At 35.7% G+C, this 12,819-nt stretch overlaps 1 long non-coding RNA gene across 2 annotated transcripts; it reads right to left on the reverse strand.

The window, feature by feature from the left end:
* Positions 1 to 431: 431 nt before the first annotated feature.
* LOC138705994 (uncharacterized) lies at positions 432 to 12,601 on the reverse strand. 2 transcript variants are annotated; one of them, XR_011333876.1, is made up of 2 exons: positions 12,470 to 12,601; positions 432 to 7,040 (listed from the first exon to the last, which is right to left on the reverse strand). It is a non-coding gene; the product is annotated as an uncharacterized lncRNA (long non-coding RNA). The 2 variants fall into 2 exon arrangements; XR_011333877.1 differs by having other exon boundaries at positions 12,361 to 12,557.
* Between the last annotated feature and the right edge of the window lie 218 nt (positions 12,602 to 12,819).

Below are 12,819 nucleotides of genomic sequence, written 5' to 3' on the forward strand. Positions count from 1 at the left end.
ACTAAGCAACGTTCAGGAGTATTCCCAAAGTTAAAATATTGCTTATCAATTTGTTATGATTCACATGTCTCCCTTTCTGTAGCGCTGAGCAATCTGCATAAGGATTTCAATCAGTAATTAATCGACGCTGTCTCAACTGCGAGGCTATCTAGCGTCTGTGGAATTGGTAATATCGAACTGGTATTGTGGTGAGATGAGTCTGAGAAATCGCTATGGATTACCTATCATTCACCTTACAGTTGAGGAAAATCCCGAAAAAAATATACCAACCAGGTAATAATCAATCCAAGTGAGTTTTCAACGCTGCTTCAGATCACGATGCCAATAAGATATCTCCTGAGTTATGACGGTGACCTCTTGCTATGTTACAATTGTATTAAAATCTGCATTGTGTAGTGAAGGTAACGATTTTATTAACATAAAATACTTGGTTTTATTTTAAAGCACATCAGTTTTAATTCGTTTACTTCTTACACATAACCAAAATATACATACATATTTACATTTTAATTACTTACGTATTATACATGGCGATTTAAAAAATGTTAAAACTTATATGTATGGACCAGATGATAATTATATTACTATACTGAATCCATTGCTGTGTTACATACTTTAAAATGCACATAGTAAGTCATAGTAGATAATGATATTTCCATAGTTTCAATGAATCTGTTTCGTTTATATCTTGAAACAACATTTCAACGAAGATGGGGATCCCTGCAATGGCCAGCACGCTCATCAGATCTTACGCTCTGCGATTTCACACTGTGAGGTATGCTGAAAGACAGAATTTATGCAACCAAGCCAAGTAATGTTCAATATCTGCAAGATATATAACGGATATCATTGCCGGAATTCCTCCAAAAATGTAGAACCAGGCTCTACAGACCACATGGGAAAGATTCCAGAAATGTGTTGATTATGATGGAGAACAAGTGGAGACCAACTGAAGTCAGTTGTGTAATACGTGTATTTGTTTGAATCATAATATATTCACCAACATAAGTGTTAACATTTTTAATCACTCTGTTTATAAGCATACATTTGTTTACTATTTAACTAAAATGTTTCAAAAGCGTAATTATTTTCAATAATGACGGAAACTATAATTTTATTCGGAAATTCACAACTCTCATCTTGTGTAAATGATTGCATGATATCTTAGTACATATCAAATTTTAATTTTAACTCGTTTCTAAAACTTACAAGTATAATAAAATATTACATAATTAAATAAATAATCTCGCTTGCATTTCACATACTTTATTATGACACATTTTATGAAGGAACTGTTTTATATTAACTATTCGAATGTCAAGACTACATTCTTCCATAAATTTCTTTCTTAAGCAGCTTGTAGAAGATCAAAATGTTGTCAAATCCAACGCTTCCCAATACTTTTCAAGACTTGCCAGTACTCCACAAGTTTCATTGTTAAATCACTTGCAATACAATACTTCAGAAGTCTTTGATTGTATTAAAAATAAGAAACAGTCTTTGATCAATCCTTTTCAATATTGATCAATCTTTAGCAAGTTTTCTCTTAAAGTAATGGATTGGAAGAGTTAATTGATCTTGTACAAACAGCTTTAGCTTTACAACCCACATAAATAAAAATAAATATCAGCCATCACTTAGTCTACAGTAAATTACCCTGCTGAGAGCGTACTGTCAACATTCTTGCTGCTGTTAGGGATCAATAAAGGAGATCGTCGGTGTAGTGTAATACAAATTTTCATTCTGCAAAATTTTTATGACGATCTGCAATCTAAGGAGGAGTGATCCGTAGGCTGCCACTGCAGTTCCTAACGCATAAATGTTTGGAGTTTGAATGCTGCTGTAGATATCGTGCGTGATTCAACTGTGTCCTGCCTTCAGTCGATTCGGCCTGAGCATCTTAAGCTTCATGTGGAGTCCCACTGCAGGTGCCACCTCGCATTGAGGCCATCTGTTTGCCAGTCACAATACTACATCACACCGACACCATTTTTGGGGATGATATTGTAATGATGATGAGGGATATTGAAATAAAGACTGGCGGCGAGATTATAGAGGGAAACGGGAGAAGCCCAAGAATTACACTAACAATAAGAAATATTGACTGTGTGCACTATAGTCGCGATGCTGTTATTCCCGGCGTGACTCCTCCTCTTTGCTTACGTCTTAGGAAGTGAAGGCTCTATAAAGTCTAGGTAGGTAGTATCGTTCGCCATTTTTGTTCTGTCGTTGCCGAGCTACCATACGAGGAATCTATTTTCCACACCGTTAAACATTATCATGTCATAGCTCCTATGGTAATAAATCAAACGCACTGTAATTCAGCAAATAATTGAGCGGCAAATAACGTCCTCGTGTGCTTTCTGCGAACGCTAACGAAAGAGCCAAAATGGCGGGCGATTATATTAAGTATTTATCCAGCCTTAGGAAATGCTTAACATCTTCATCAGCGAATCACAAGACGCACACGTTTAAATGTAGCCGACCTGCAACGTGATTGGCTGCCGGAAATTAGAGCGACGGGACTATAGAATTCAGATTCCACCATCATCGGAATTCGAACCCGGGCCCATAATCATCGTAAGTCAGTACTCTGTGCAGTGACCTACCAAGACGCGATAAACTCTGATATTGGGGTCACTTCTTGCACTCTCTGCTGAATAACTAGCTTTGAACTTACACTCTCTGTTTCTCCATATCTTAAATGGATATCTCAGTAGTCCTAGTCAAGATTAACCACAAGTGGCAAATCGTTCGGGTCTCCAGCTACATTACTCAAAGGATGAAACCTTAAAATAGTCCTGAACAGTAGGGGAAACTAAATTTCATTATACCGTATTTAAATATATAAACATAATACAAATCATGTTTTTCACTTAAAATTATACAAATATTTACAGTGATAATCGCAGCAGATGATTTAACATTAATCAAATTATTACAACTTAATCTGAGTCATTTTTTTCTATTAGTGGATACTAGGACTGCGTTTTGAAATTTTTACGATTTCAAACCGATTTATTTAATTTTTCAACTGTTTATGATATCCATTAAAAATAATGCTTCTACAAATTTTCAGCTCAATTAGACCATTAGTTATATTTATTTTAATTATGCAAATTAGCAATATAAACCAAATGTTCCATATGATGAAGGATGGGTGGAACGGAGAAAAATTCTCTCCGGCACCGGGATTCGAACCCGAGTTTTCAGTTCTACGTCCTGACAATCTAACCATTAAGTCACACCAGATTCCAATTCCGGTGCCGGATTGAATCCTCTCAGTTTAAGTTCTATCTCTTAGTTAGTACTTCGGTACATCGCAATAATAAAAAACAAATGTTCCATGCTCATTACATTTAAATAAAACAAGTTGATATTTTTGCGATATGGACTTTGATTTGTGGCCAATAATTTAACGTTGAGAAATGCATGATATCTAGGCTAGTTTAGGTACAATAGTTTTTGGAAACCGTACAAGTACTTATTCACATTTTTAATTAACACAATAATTTTTAGCTCCAATTTTCAAAATACTTAACATTTCTCAACGTTAGATCTCAGGTAATATATTCATGGACACGTACGAATATTTTAATTGAATATGGTGAAAACTGCATGCGCATGGAGCATTTTGAACATCATAAATGTAGTTTCGAGAAAATTGAAGACTTGTGAAAAGAGATACAATACTGACATATGGAGCAGGTCTATGTAAAAATCTCTCCTGCACCTCAAAGAAAACGTAGAGTCAAAAAAACCTCTTAATATCAACTTTCTAAGTGCCCGAGGAATATTTTCGTACAAAAATACGAACATTGATATTTTAACACTTTTTACCAAAACTCTGTCCTAAGTACTGCCCCTTAAGTTTATTTATACACGCTTTAACATCTAGGTCATATCGCGCGTGTAAGATATTTAGGTATATTTGTAGGGCATGGGCCATTGCTGTGATTCTGTTTCTGTTATACAGAGTGACTAAAAGTATGGAACAATGCTTGTAACTTTCTTATTTCTAATTTTATGAAGAAACTATTTATACAAAAGTTGTAGGGTATGAAAGAGGAAATATTGTGAACATGTTTTCAAAAACTATGCTTTTCATTTATAAAGGGTTTGCCAATGAGTCTGTTTTTTTAATGGCATCATGCACTTATTTCCACATTTTTCGGTTCTCCAGGTCTCAGTACGTACCTCTTTTGATGACAATATATGTGTACTGAAGAAAGGGAAATTTTAATGCTTTAGTACATCAGTCCGAGAAGGATTTGGATTAAACACGTGAAGGCAAAAGCTAACAAGTGAATAAAGCTAATAAAAACAAGCATTGTTCCATACTTTTTACTCACTCTGTATATGATGTTATAGTCGTATTCATTTTACCAATTTTTAATGATTGTAATAATGGTGACTAAGTGGGTGAAACATGGTATATTAATTTCAAATCCGGCATTTGTCTTTGTGAGTGAAGGAAACCAAGGAAAACCTTAGACTGTCCGGCCATGGATTTTGAACCCGGGACCTCCCGAATGCGAGTCTAGTGAGTTATCACTAGACAGTGTATGCGGAATGACTTAAGGAAAAGTGAAGTTGTTTCGTATCGGAGTATAGGCCTATGGCACGTGCCGCGTCGTCCGTCTTTTGTGTACTTGGCGAGTACAGGAACGTATAGAACGAAGGAACCCCGGTCCGTTCATAGTAACACTACAACGTAATGTGTGTAGTTGTGTTATCCTGCTCAAATATTTTGTACGCGTTGAATAATGTTGTGCTGATCCATTCATAATATTGAAGGCAAAACGTTCAATTCGCTCAGAGATACGAAATGCAATTAAGAAGTATGGGAGTAACATTTTATTTATTAACGAAGACAATGTCGTGTATAATCATGTCAAATTGAAATAAAAACGAGAACAACTCAGGCTATAGAGAAACAATGCAACAGTACATCACACAGGAAATGAGTTGAAATGAAATCTGAGGAACCATCATCATCATCATCATCATCATCACCATCATCATCATCTAGATGTGCGAGAAACGTTTTGCAAAAACATGTGCAACATGATGCTCAGTGAAAATATTCCTGTAAAGAAATTAACTGATCCCCATTTTAGATGTTTTCTTCAGAAATTCTCTCGATACAAAAACTTATATTGGAGTGTAGGCTTTCACGGCCGGTGTCAATAGTAGAAAAGTTTTCCGGGCTATGAGGCCGTGGTCTGTTGGTTGTGTGACCAAACGTTTCGTTCACTGCTGAGGTGAACATCTTCAGTGGTATCTATTGCTGGTGCGGCTGGTTCTACTGCGCGTGCCGATTGGATACCACTGAAGATGTTCACCGCAGCAGTGAACGAAACGTTTGGTCACTCAGCCAACAGACCACGGCCTCATAGCCCGGAAAACTTTTCTACGATACAAAAACTGTTTAAGCGATAGGCGAAGACGATTCAGCTTCGACAACTTAAGAGAATATATCGTCGTTTACTGAAACGCTAGTAATTCCATCAATGATGACGAGGTATGTGCTACAGTACGTCATTTTTTCTTTTTCTTCTGACTACACGGATATACATTAGCATGTTGACGTCGTCTGTTTACGTTTAAAACCTGTTAAGCCAATTGTCTGAATGAAAAAAAAAGAAATGTAACATATAGTAAATGTGCACCTACATTGAACGACAAGTCATCCCGCATCCACTGTCTAGTTTTCACTGAGTCACTTCGCCTGGTTGTTTTTGTCTTATTGTTGTCATATTAAGACATTTTCATAATACAACACACGAACACCGGGATAGCCAGACACCTAATAAATCACACCATATTTCTTAAACAGTTCTTACTAAAGTTGGACGACGAATTCTATCGCACATTGCTGTGCTATGGAGAGATTTGTGAAGCTGTACATTAGGCGTTTACTTGCCTGTATCATTTTTAAATGACCAGCGAAATTCCTCATCCTTCATAGGTGTAATATGTCCACGATAAGTTTCGTAGTCATTCAGTTCTGAGTAATCTTCTTCTCCAAGTTGGGATTTGGTCTTTCGCACCACGATGATCAGCATCGTTAGGGTGATGATCAAGAGCAGAACCACTCCCACAGTTATGACTGTCGCCCAGATAAAGTCACTCTTTGTAACTTCCGGGTTATGTCCGAAGTTATTGAATCTTGTCTTACCGAAGTCATTGACAGGCAGTGCATTATGGCAGACGTTGGACATTCCATTGTACTTGCTCTCTTCAGAGTAGTCGCAAGTCACCATGCACGTGATGTTCTTCTCCTCGCACCAGTCTAGGGCTCTTTTCCGTTCACACAAGCACTGTGTCAGTTCAGACTTTTCGGAATACAGAGTGCTCTCCTTGGGCATCTCGAACAACTGTAAATCTAAATGCGTCAAACTTCTTGTAAGATTAAACACTTCAGGAGAGAATATTTTAAGTTTATTTCCCAATAAAGTCAGACTTCTTAGTTGTGTTAAATTTGTAAATGTTCCATTTTTAATTTCTGAAATGTTGTTATGGGACATATTTAAGGCTTCCAAGAGCTTCAGAGAAGATAATATTTGGGGATGTATAGTTGCCAGATTATTCCCTTGCAAATACAATTCTTTCAGATTCCCTAAAGACTCAAACACATCTCTGGTTAAATGAACCAATTTATTATTTGCTAATGATAGTTCTGTGATCTTACCGAAACCCACAAAGACATTTGAATTAATTTCAATTATAGTATTGCTTGAAAAATCTATTTTCCTCAGCATAGGAAATCTATTTTTCATAAAACTTGTATTTCCTAACACTGAAATGTTGTTGAAGGAGAAATCCATAACTTCATATGTGGAATCTGCGATGAAAGGGATGTGGGTCAGGTTTCTTCTGGAGCAGTTCAACATTTTCGATACGCACGTACATTCTCGAGGGCACACAGCGCTGCTCTGATGAATTCGTAAGAGAAGGATTGCAATAGTCAGTACACTGCAGCCCGGTAGCATCTTCATGACGTCACGTGACTTCAGATATCCAAATTTACGTTGAAGCTGAAATTCAAGAAGCAAATACTATTTCACATTTATTATATACCTAAATTCCATATTGCAGAGTAAGAGACTCAGACGTAGACCAGAAAACTGCAAACTCAAAAGTACCCCAGGCTGAAGGTGCCAAAATGTTAAGACAGAAGACAGCAACATGAATAGTAGTCATGGTCGGCGAAAACATCTTAAGATACTATTTAATTCTAATCATTTCGAAAGCGTGGCCGAAAGAAATCGCGCATGACCTTGTTCGACTTACGAAAGGCCAGTGAAATTTCTTTCAAAAACTTAGCAGCCTATGTCATCAATCAACAAGTAATTTTGAGTCACCTGAGGTAACATTTTGCGCTGCTGCAATGCTTGCGTCGAAGTTGGTAGTCATTTTGAGATGATATTGTGTAATGAAAATAGAGAACACTGCACGTGAAGTGTCTGTAAACTATCATGCTTTTACGTTAAACTAGCTAATAATAAAGCAATTTATATAAACGCTCCTCACATATTATTAACATACATTTTACCTCGAAGATGAAAGTTTTCGTAAGCCTTGAGTATATATTGCTGTTCACGTATGGTGTACCTTAAAATACTCATCTTGCCATTCTGACAATATTTACTTGAGAATTCTACATAGGTCTATAATGCAATAAGTAAACATATTCTTAAATGATAGTACAAAGTGTTAAGCAAACGTATACACTGTATAAAGTAAACCGAAGTAATGTCTTAATTTCAGGGGGTTATACTTTTGAGATATTTAAAACAAGGAAGATTAATATAAATTTCCTCGTTTTTGCTTTCTTTTCGAGATGAAAATGGTGTTATATTAAACATTGCATAGCGTGTTTCGGGAAAGCCATTGATTTAATTCCCAAAATGCTCAATCAATTCAAGAGAACAGTGTATTATAACTTATTGAAAGAATTTTAGTTTTGTCCTTTAGATGTGCAGAAATTTGATCCGAAGAAATGTAACTTTTCGTTCTGCAAAGACATTTCATAAAGTTACATTTTTTTGGATCATGTTGTATACATGCATACACACATACCCACACACCCATTCATGCATAATTTCGCATATACAGTATATACATTTGTTTAACTAATGACGAGAACTTGACTTACGTCATTCACACAAGTGACACAAGCGTCCCCATCTGTGGGCAACGCACCGAAGCTGTGTTTAATTTAACCGCTAAAGACGTTTCCTCTAGGTAGGTGCACCATGGGAGACGAACTAAATTTCACCGAATAATGATTAATGTAGCAATGATGGAATGCTGGTAGGGGAAACAGTAGTACCTTTCGCAACCACTTCACCAAGCACCATCTCTGTCCACCATAAATTCCACTTGGATGAGCAGGAATTCGTACACGGGTGCCAACGTGGAAAGTCGAAACTCAAGCCTAACCATTGCATCTACTGTACATACATACATACATACATACATACATACATACATACATACATACATACATACATAGCCACATTGACTTTTACATATAAGAAGAAGAAGGATATAAGGTTACAAAACAATAATTGGAACAGGTGTATTGTGCCTCAGAAAGGAGAAGAAGATTAGAAACAACCTGGAGAGAAACCGCGCAGTGTTATGAAAGAAAAGGAAGTGAAGGAATAATGGGCCAGCAGATTACTTGAGTGTTACAAACCTGAAGGTGTTAAACATTAACGAAACATTATATGCAGTACCTATGCACAGAGATAAGACAGACAGAATATACAAACCGACACATTACAATAGAGAGGACAGACAGACAATATACAAACGAATAGAATGGAATAGAAGAAAGAGAAAGGACAGACAGAATATACAAATGACTAGAACTGAATAGAATAGATTAGATTAGAATAGAATAGGAAAGAAAGGACAGATACGGAGAATACGAAAACAAATAGAATAGAAGAGAGAGGAAGGATAAACAGAATACACAAGCGAATAGAATAGAGAGAAAGGACAGACACAAAGAATATACGAACGAATAGAATGGAATAGAACAGGATAGTATATGAAAGAAAGGACAGGTACAGAATATACAAACGGATAGAATATAATAGAATAGAATAGAGAAAAAAACAGATACAGAGAATATGCAAACGATTAGAATAGGGTGAAAGAACAGACAGAAAGAATATACAAACAAATAGAATACACTAGAGTGAAAAGGCAGATAGAGAGAATATTCAAACGAATAGAGTAGACTAGGGTAAAATAGAAAGCGAAGACAGTCAGAAAGAATATAAAAGAGTATAATAGAATAGAGAGAAAGGACAGAGAGAGACTATACGAACGAACAGAATAGAATAGACAGGAAGGACAAAGAGAATATGCAAACGAGTAGAACAGAATATAGTAAAATGACAGACAGACAGAATATTCAAACAAATAGACATAAAGAACAAACACAGAGAGTATACAAATGAACAGAATAAAATGGAGGGAAAGGACAGCGTGAGAATATACAAACGAATAAAATAGAATAGAGAGAAAGGACGACAGAGAAAATACACCCACGAATAGATAAGAGAGAACAGAGGGAAAGGGCAGAGAGAAGAATAAACTAATGGAATGGAATAGAGAGGACGGGGATGTACAGTATATAAATGAATGGGATAGATAGAATAGAGAGAAATGACAGACAGAGAGATCATACAAACGAATACAAAAACAAACGAAAAGAACAGATTAGAATAGAATAGGAAAAAATATTGAAAAAGACAGAGAGAATGTAGAGACGAGTATAATGGTACAGAGAGAATAGAGGGACAGAGAGAATATAAAAACCAATACAATGGAATAGAGAGAAGGGACAGACAGAGAGAATATACAAACGAATAGAACAGATAGAATAAAGAGAAAAAGACAGAGAGAGAGAATGTACAACGAGTATAATGGTATAGAGAGAATGGAAAGACAGAGATAATATGAAAACCAATACAATGGAATAGAGAGAAGGGACAGACAGAGAGAATATACAAACGAATAGAACAGATAGAATAAAGAGAAAAAGACAGAGAGAATATGAAAACCAATACAATGGAATAGAGAGAAGGGACAGACGGAGAGAATATACAAACGACTAGAACAGATAGAATAAAGAGAAAAAGACAGAGAGAGAGAATGTACAACGACTATAATGGTACAGAGAGAATAGAGGGACAGAGAGAATATAGAAACCAGTAGAAGTGAATTGAGAGAAAGGGCACACAGAGAGAATATACAAACGAATAGAAGAGATAGAATAAAGAGAAAAAGACAGAGAGAGAATGTACAACTAGTATAATGGTATAGAGAGAATAAAAAGACAGAGGTAATATGAAAACCAATACAATGGAATAGAGAGAAGTGACAGAGAGAATATAAAAACGAATAGAATAGATAGAACAAAGAGAAAAGACAGAGAGAGAATGTACAACGAGTATAATGGTATAGAGAGAATAGAAAGACAGAGGTAATATGAAAACCAATACAATGGAATAGAGAGAAGGGACAGAGAGAATATAAAAACGAATAGAATAGATAGAACAAAGAGAAAAGACAGAGAGAGAATGTACAACGAGTATAATGGTACAGAGAGAATAGAGGGACAGAGAGAACATAAAAACCAGTAGAAGTGAATTAAGAGAAAGGACAGACAGAGAGAATATACAAACGAATAGAATAGATAGAACAAAGAGAAAAAGACAGAGAATGTACAACGAGTATAATGGTATAGAGAGAATAGAAAGACAGAGGTAATATGAAAACCAATACAATGGAATAGAGAGAAGGGACAGCGAGAATATACGAATATACGAATAGAAGAGATAGAATAAAGAGAAAAAGACAGAGAGAGAGAATGTACAACGAGTATAATGATATAGAGAGAATAGAAAGACAGCGATAATATGAAAACCAACACAATGGAATAGAGAGAAGGGACAAAGAGAATATTAAAACGAATATAATAGATAGAACAAAGAGAAAAGACAGAGATAATATGAAAGCGAGTGAAATAAAATAGGAAGGGCGGAGAGAATATGGAAAGTAACAGAATAAAATGAAGACAAAAGACAGACAGAGAGAATATAGGAACGAATAGAATAGAGAGAATGGCAGGTAGAGTGAATATACAAACGAATAGAATAGAGAGAAAGGACAGACAAGAATATTCAAACGAATAAAATAGACAAAAAGAACACATAGAGGGAATATACAATTGAATAGAATACAATAAAATAGAAAGAACAGAGAGAATATACAAACTGATAGAATGTAATACAATAGAATAGAGGCACAGAGTAGGAGGAGATAATTTAAACTAACAGAAAAGAGAGACAGAGTAGGCGAAGAGGTGGTAGAGATGAAAGAATAGAGGGGTAAGACAAACAGAAAGATAAGACAGACGAAAAAAGAACTAGAATAGACAACGTTTATAATCGGATCTTCAGTTATAGGTAATAAGAGGTATCCATTTATAACTTGTGAGCGGTTACAACGTCTAACAATGCAATATGTTATCGGCACTTCTGTCACCTACTCCCGTATCAGCTGACTGAACCTTTCGGGAGCAACAGTGCGTGATCGTCCAATCTTTGTAACGCATTGATTCGATACAGTATTGGACAGAAATGTATTTCATTTGGAACTTATTTACAGAATAAAAACACTGTAAAACGCGTTTAAAGCTTCAATCTTAAATTTCGTCACAAAATTTCAGAATCTCCTGTACAATCCATTTAATATTTTCCTTTAGTTATTCGAAAGTGGCGTAATAAAGTTTTGTAGACGAAAAAAGTGCGTAATAAGTATATTGGAAGAAGAAAAACTAGACGATATTCAGGTTAGATTGTAGTCAAGCTCTCGAACATCATTACAGAAGTTTTGTTCTGTAAATAATTTTCCACTAAAATAAATTTCTGTCCAATATTGTACCGAACTATTGTGCTTTAATGATAGAGACATCACTTGCTGCTGCTTCCCGGAAGGCCTACTCAGCTGGTCCGGAAGCAGGTGACGTAGGAGTAAGTATGGATTACTTACCTATACCATCAATCTCCGCTATAGTCGCTCTCAAATAATTATTATAAATGGATTTCTCTGTAGATAAAACATATGCGCTGAAAGAAGTGAAAATCAATCACCTTTCCTGCAGACGAACACCTTATTTGTCAGTTTTGTCACTTAACTACAAGGCTTAAAAAAGGAATGTAAATCTTTACTAATTTTCACGGTTTTCAGCCTAGTTCATTACACACATTGTGATAAGTGACCAATGAAAATAAAAGCAATTTATGCACTACTTTAACACTTGCATTAACTTACACGACAGTGTTCAGTGGAAGGAATTATAATAATTATCAACAATTTGTAGCAAAATCTTTAGCTTGTTCCGATATTCATAGATAATTAATACAAAATATATTGCACTAACCGTCACTTAGATACAGAACACAAGCTCAAAACTTCCACGTCAACACTCACGAAAAGTTCTTCACTCTGTGAATCAAACGAAACCTATGGAATTTTTTCAGGATGTTAATAATACTATATCCATTACGCCAGGCGGGAAATAGGTCGTTTCTAGAGTTTCCTACTTGCATAAGTCATCATGGCCTATGACTCATAATTCTATTCACGATTATAATATTTCTTTGTAATCAAGAGTCACTCCTCAACTTCCCGACAGAACACACAATTCTTTCGTAAATATAATGATATGGAGCAAAATTATCATTTAAATGTTTTTGAGGACAAATATACATCCGTAGCGCTGCTCGCAAG

The sequence above is a fragment of the Periplaneta americana genome, chromosome 9 (assembly GCF_040183065.1).
Source record: "Periplaneta americana isolate PAMFEO1 chromosome 9, P.americana_PAMFEO1_priV1, whole genome shotgun sequence".
In the NCBI taxonomy this organism is placed as follows: domain Eukaryota; kingdom Metazoa; phylum Arthropoda; class Insecta; order Blattodea; family Blattidae; genus Periplaneta; species Periplaneta americana.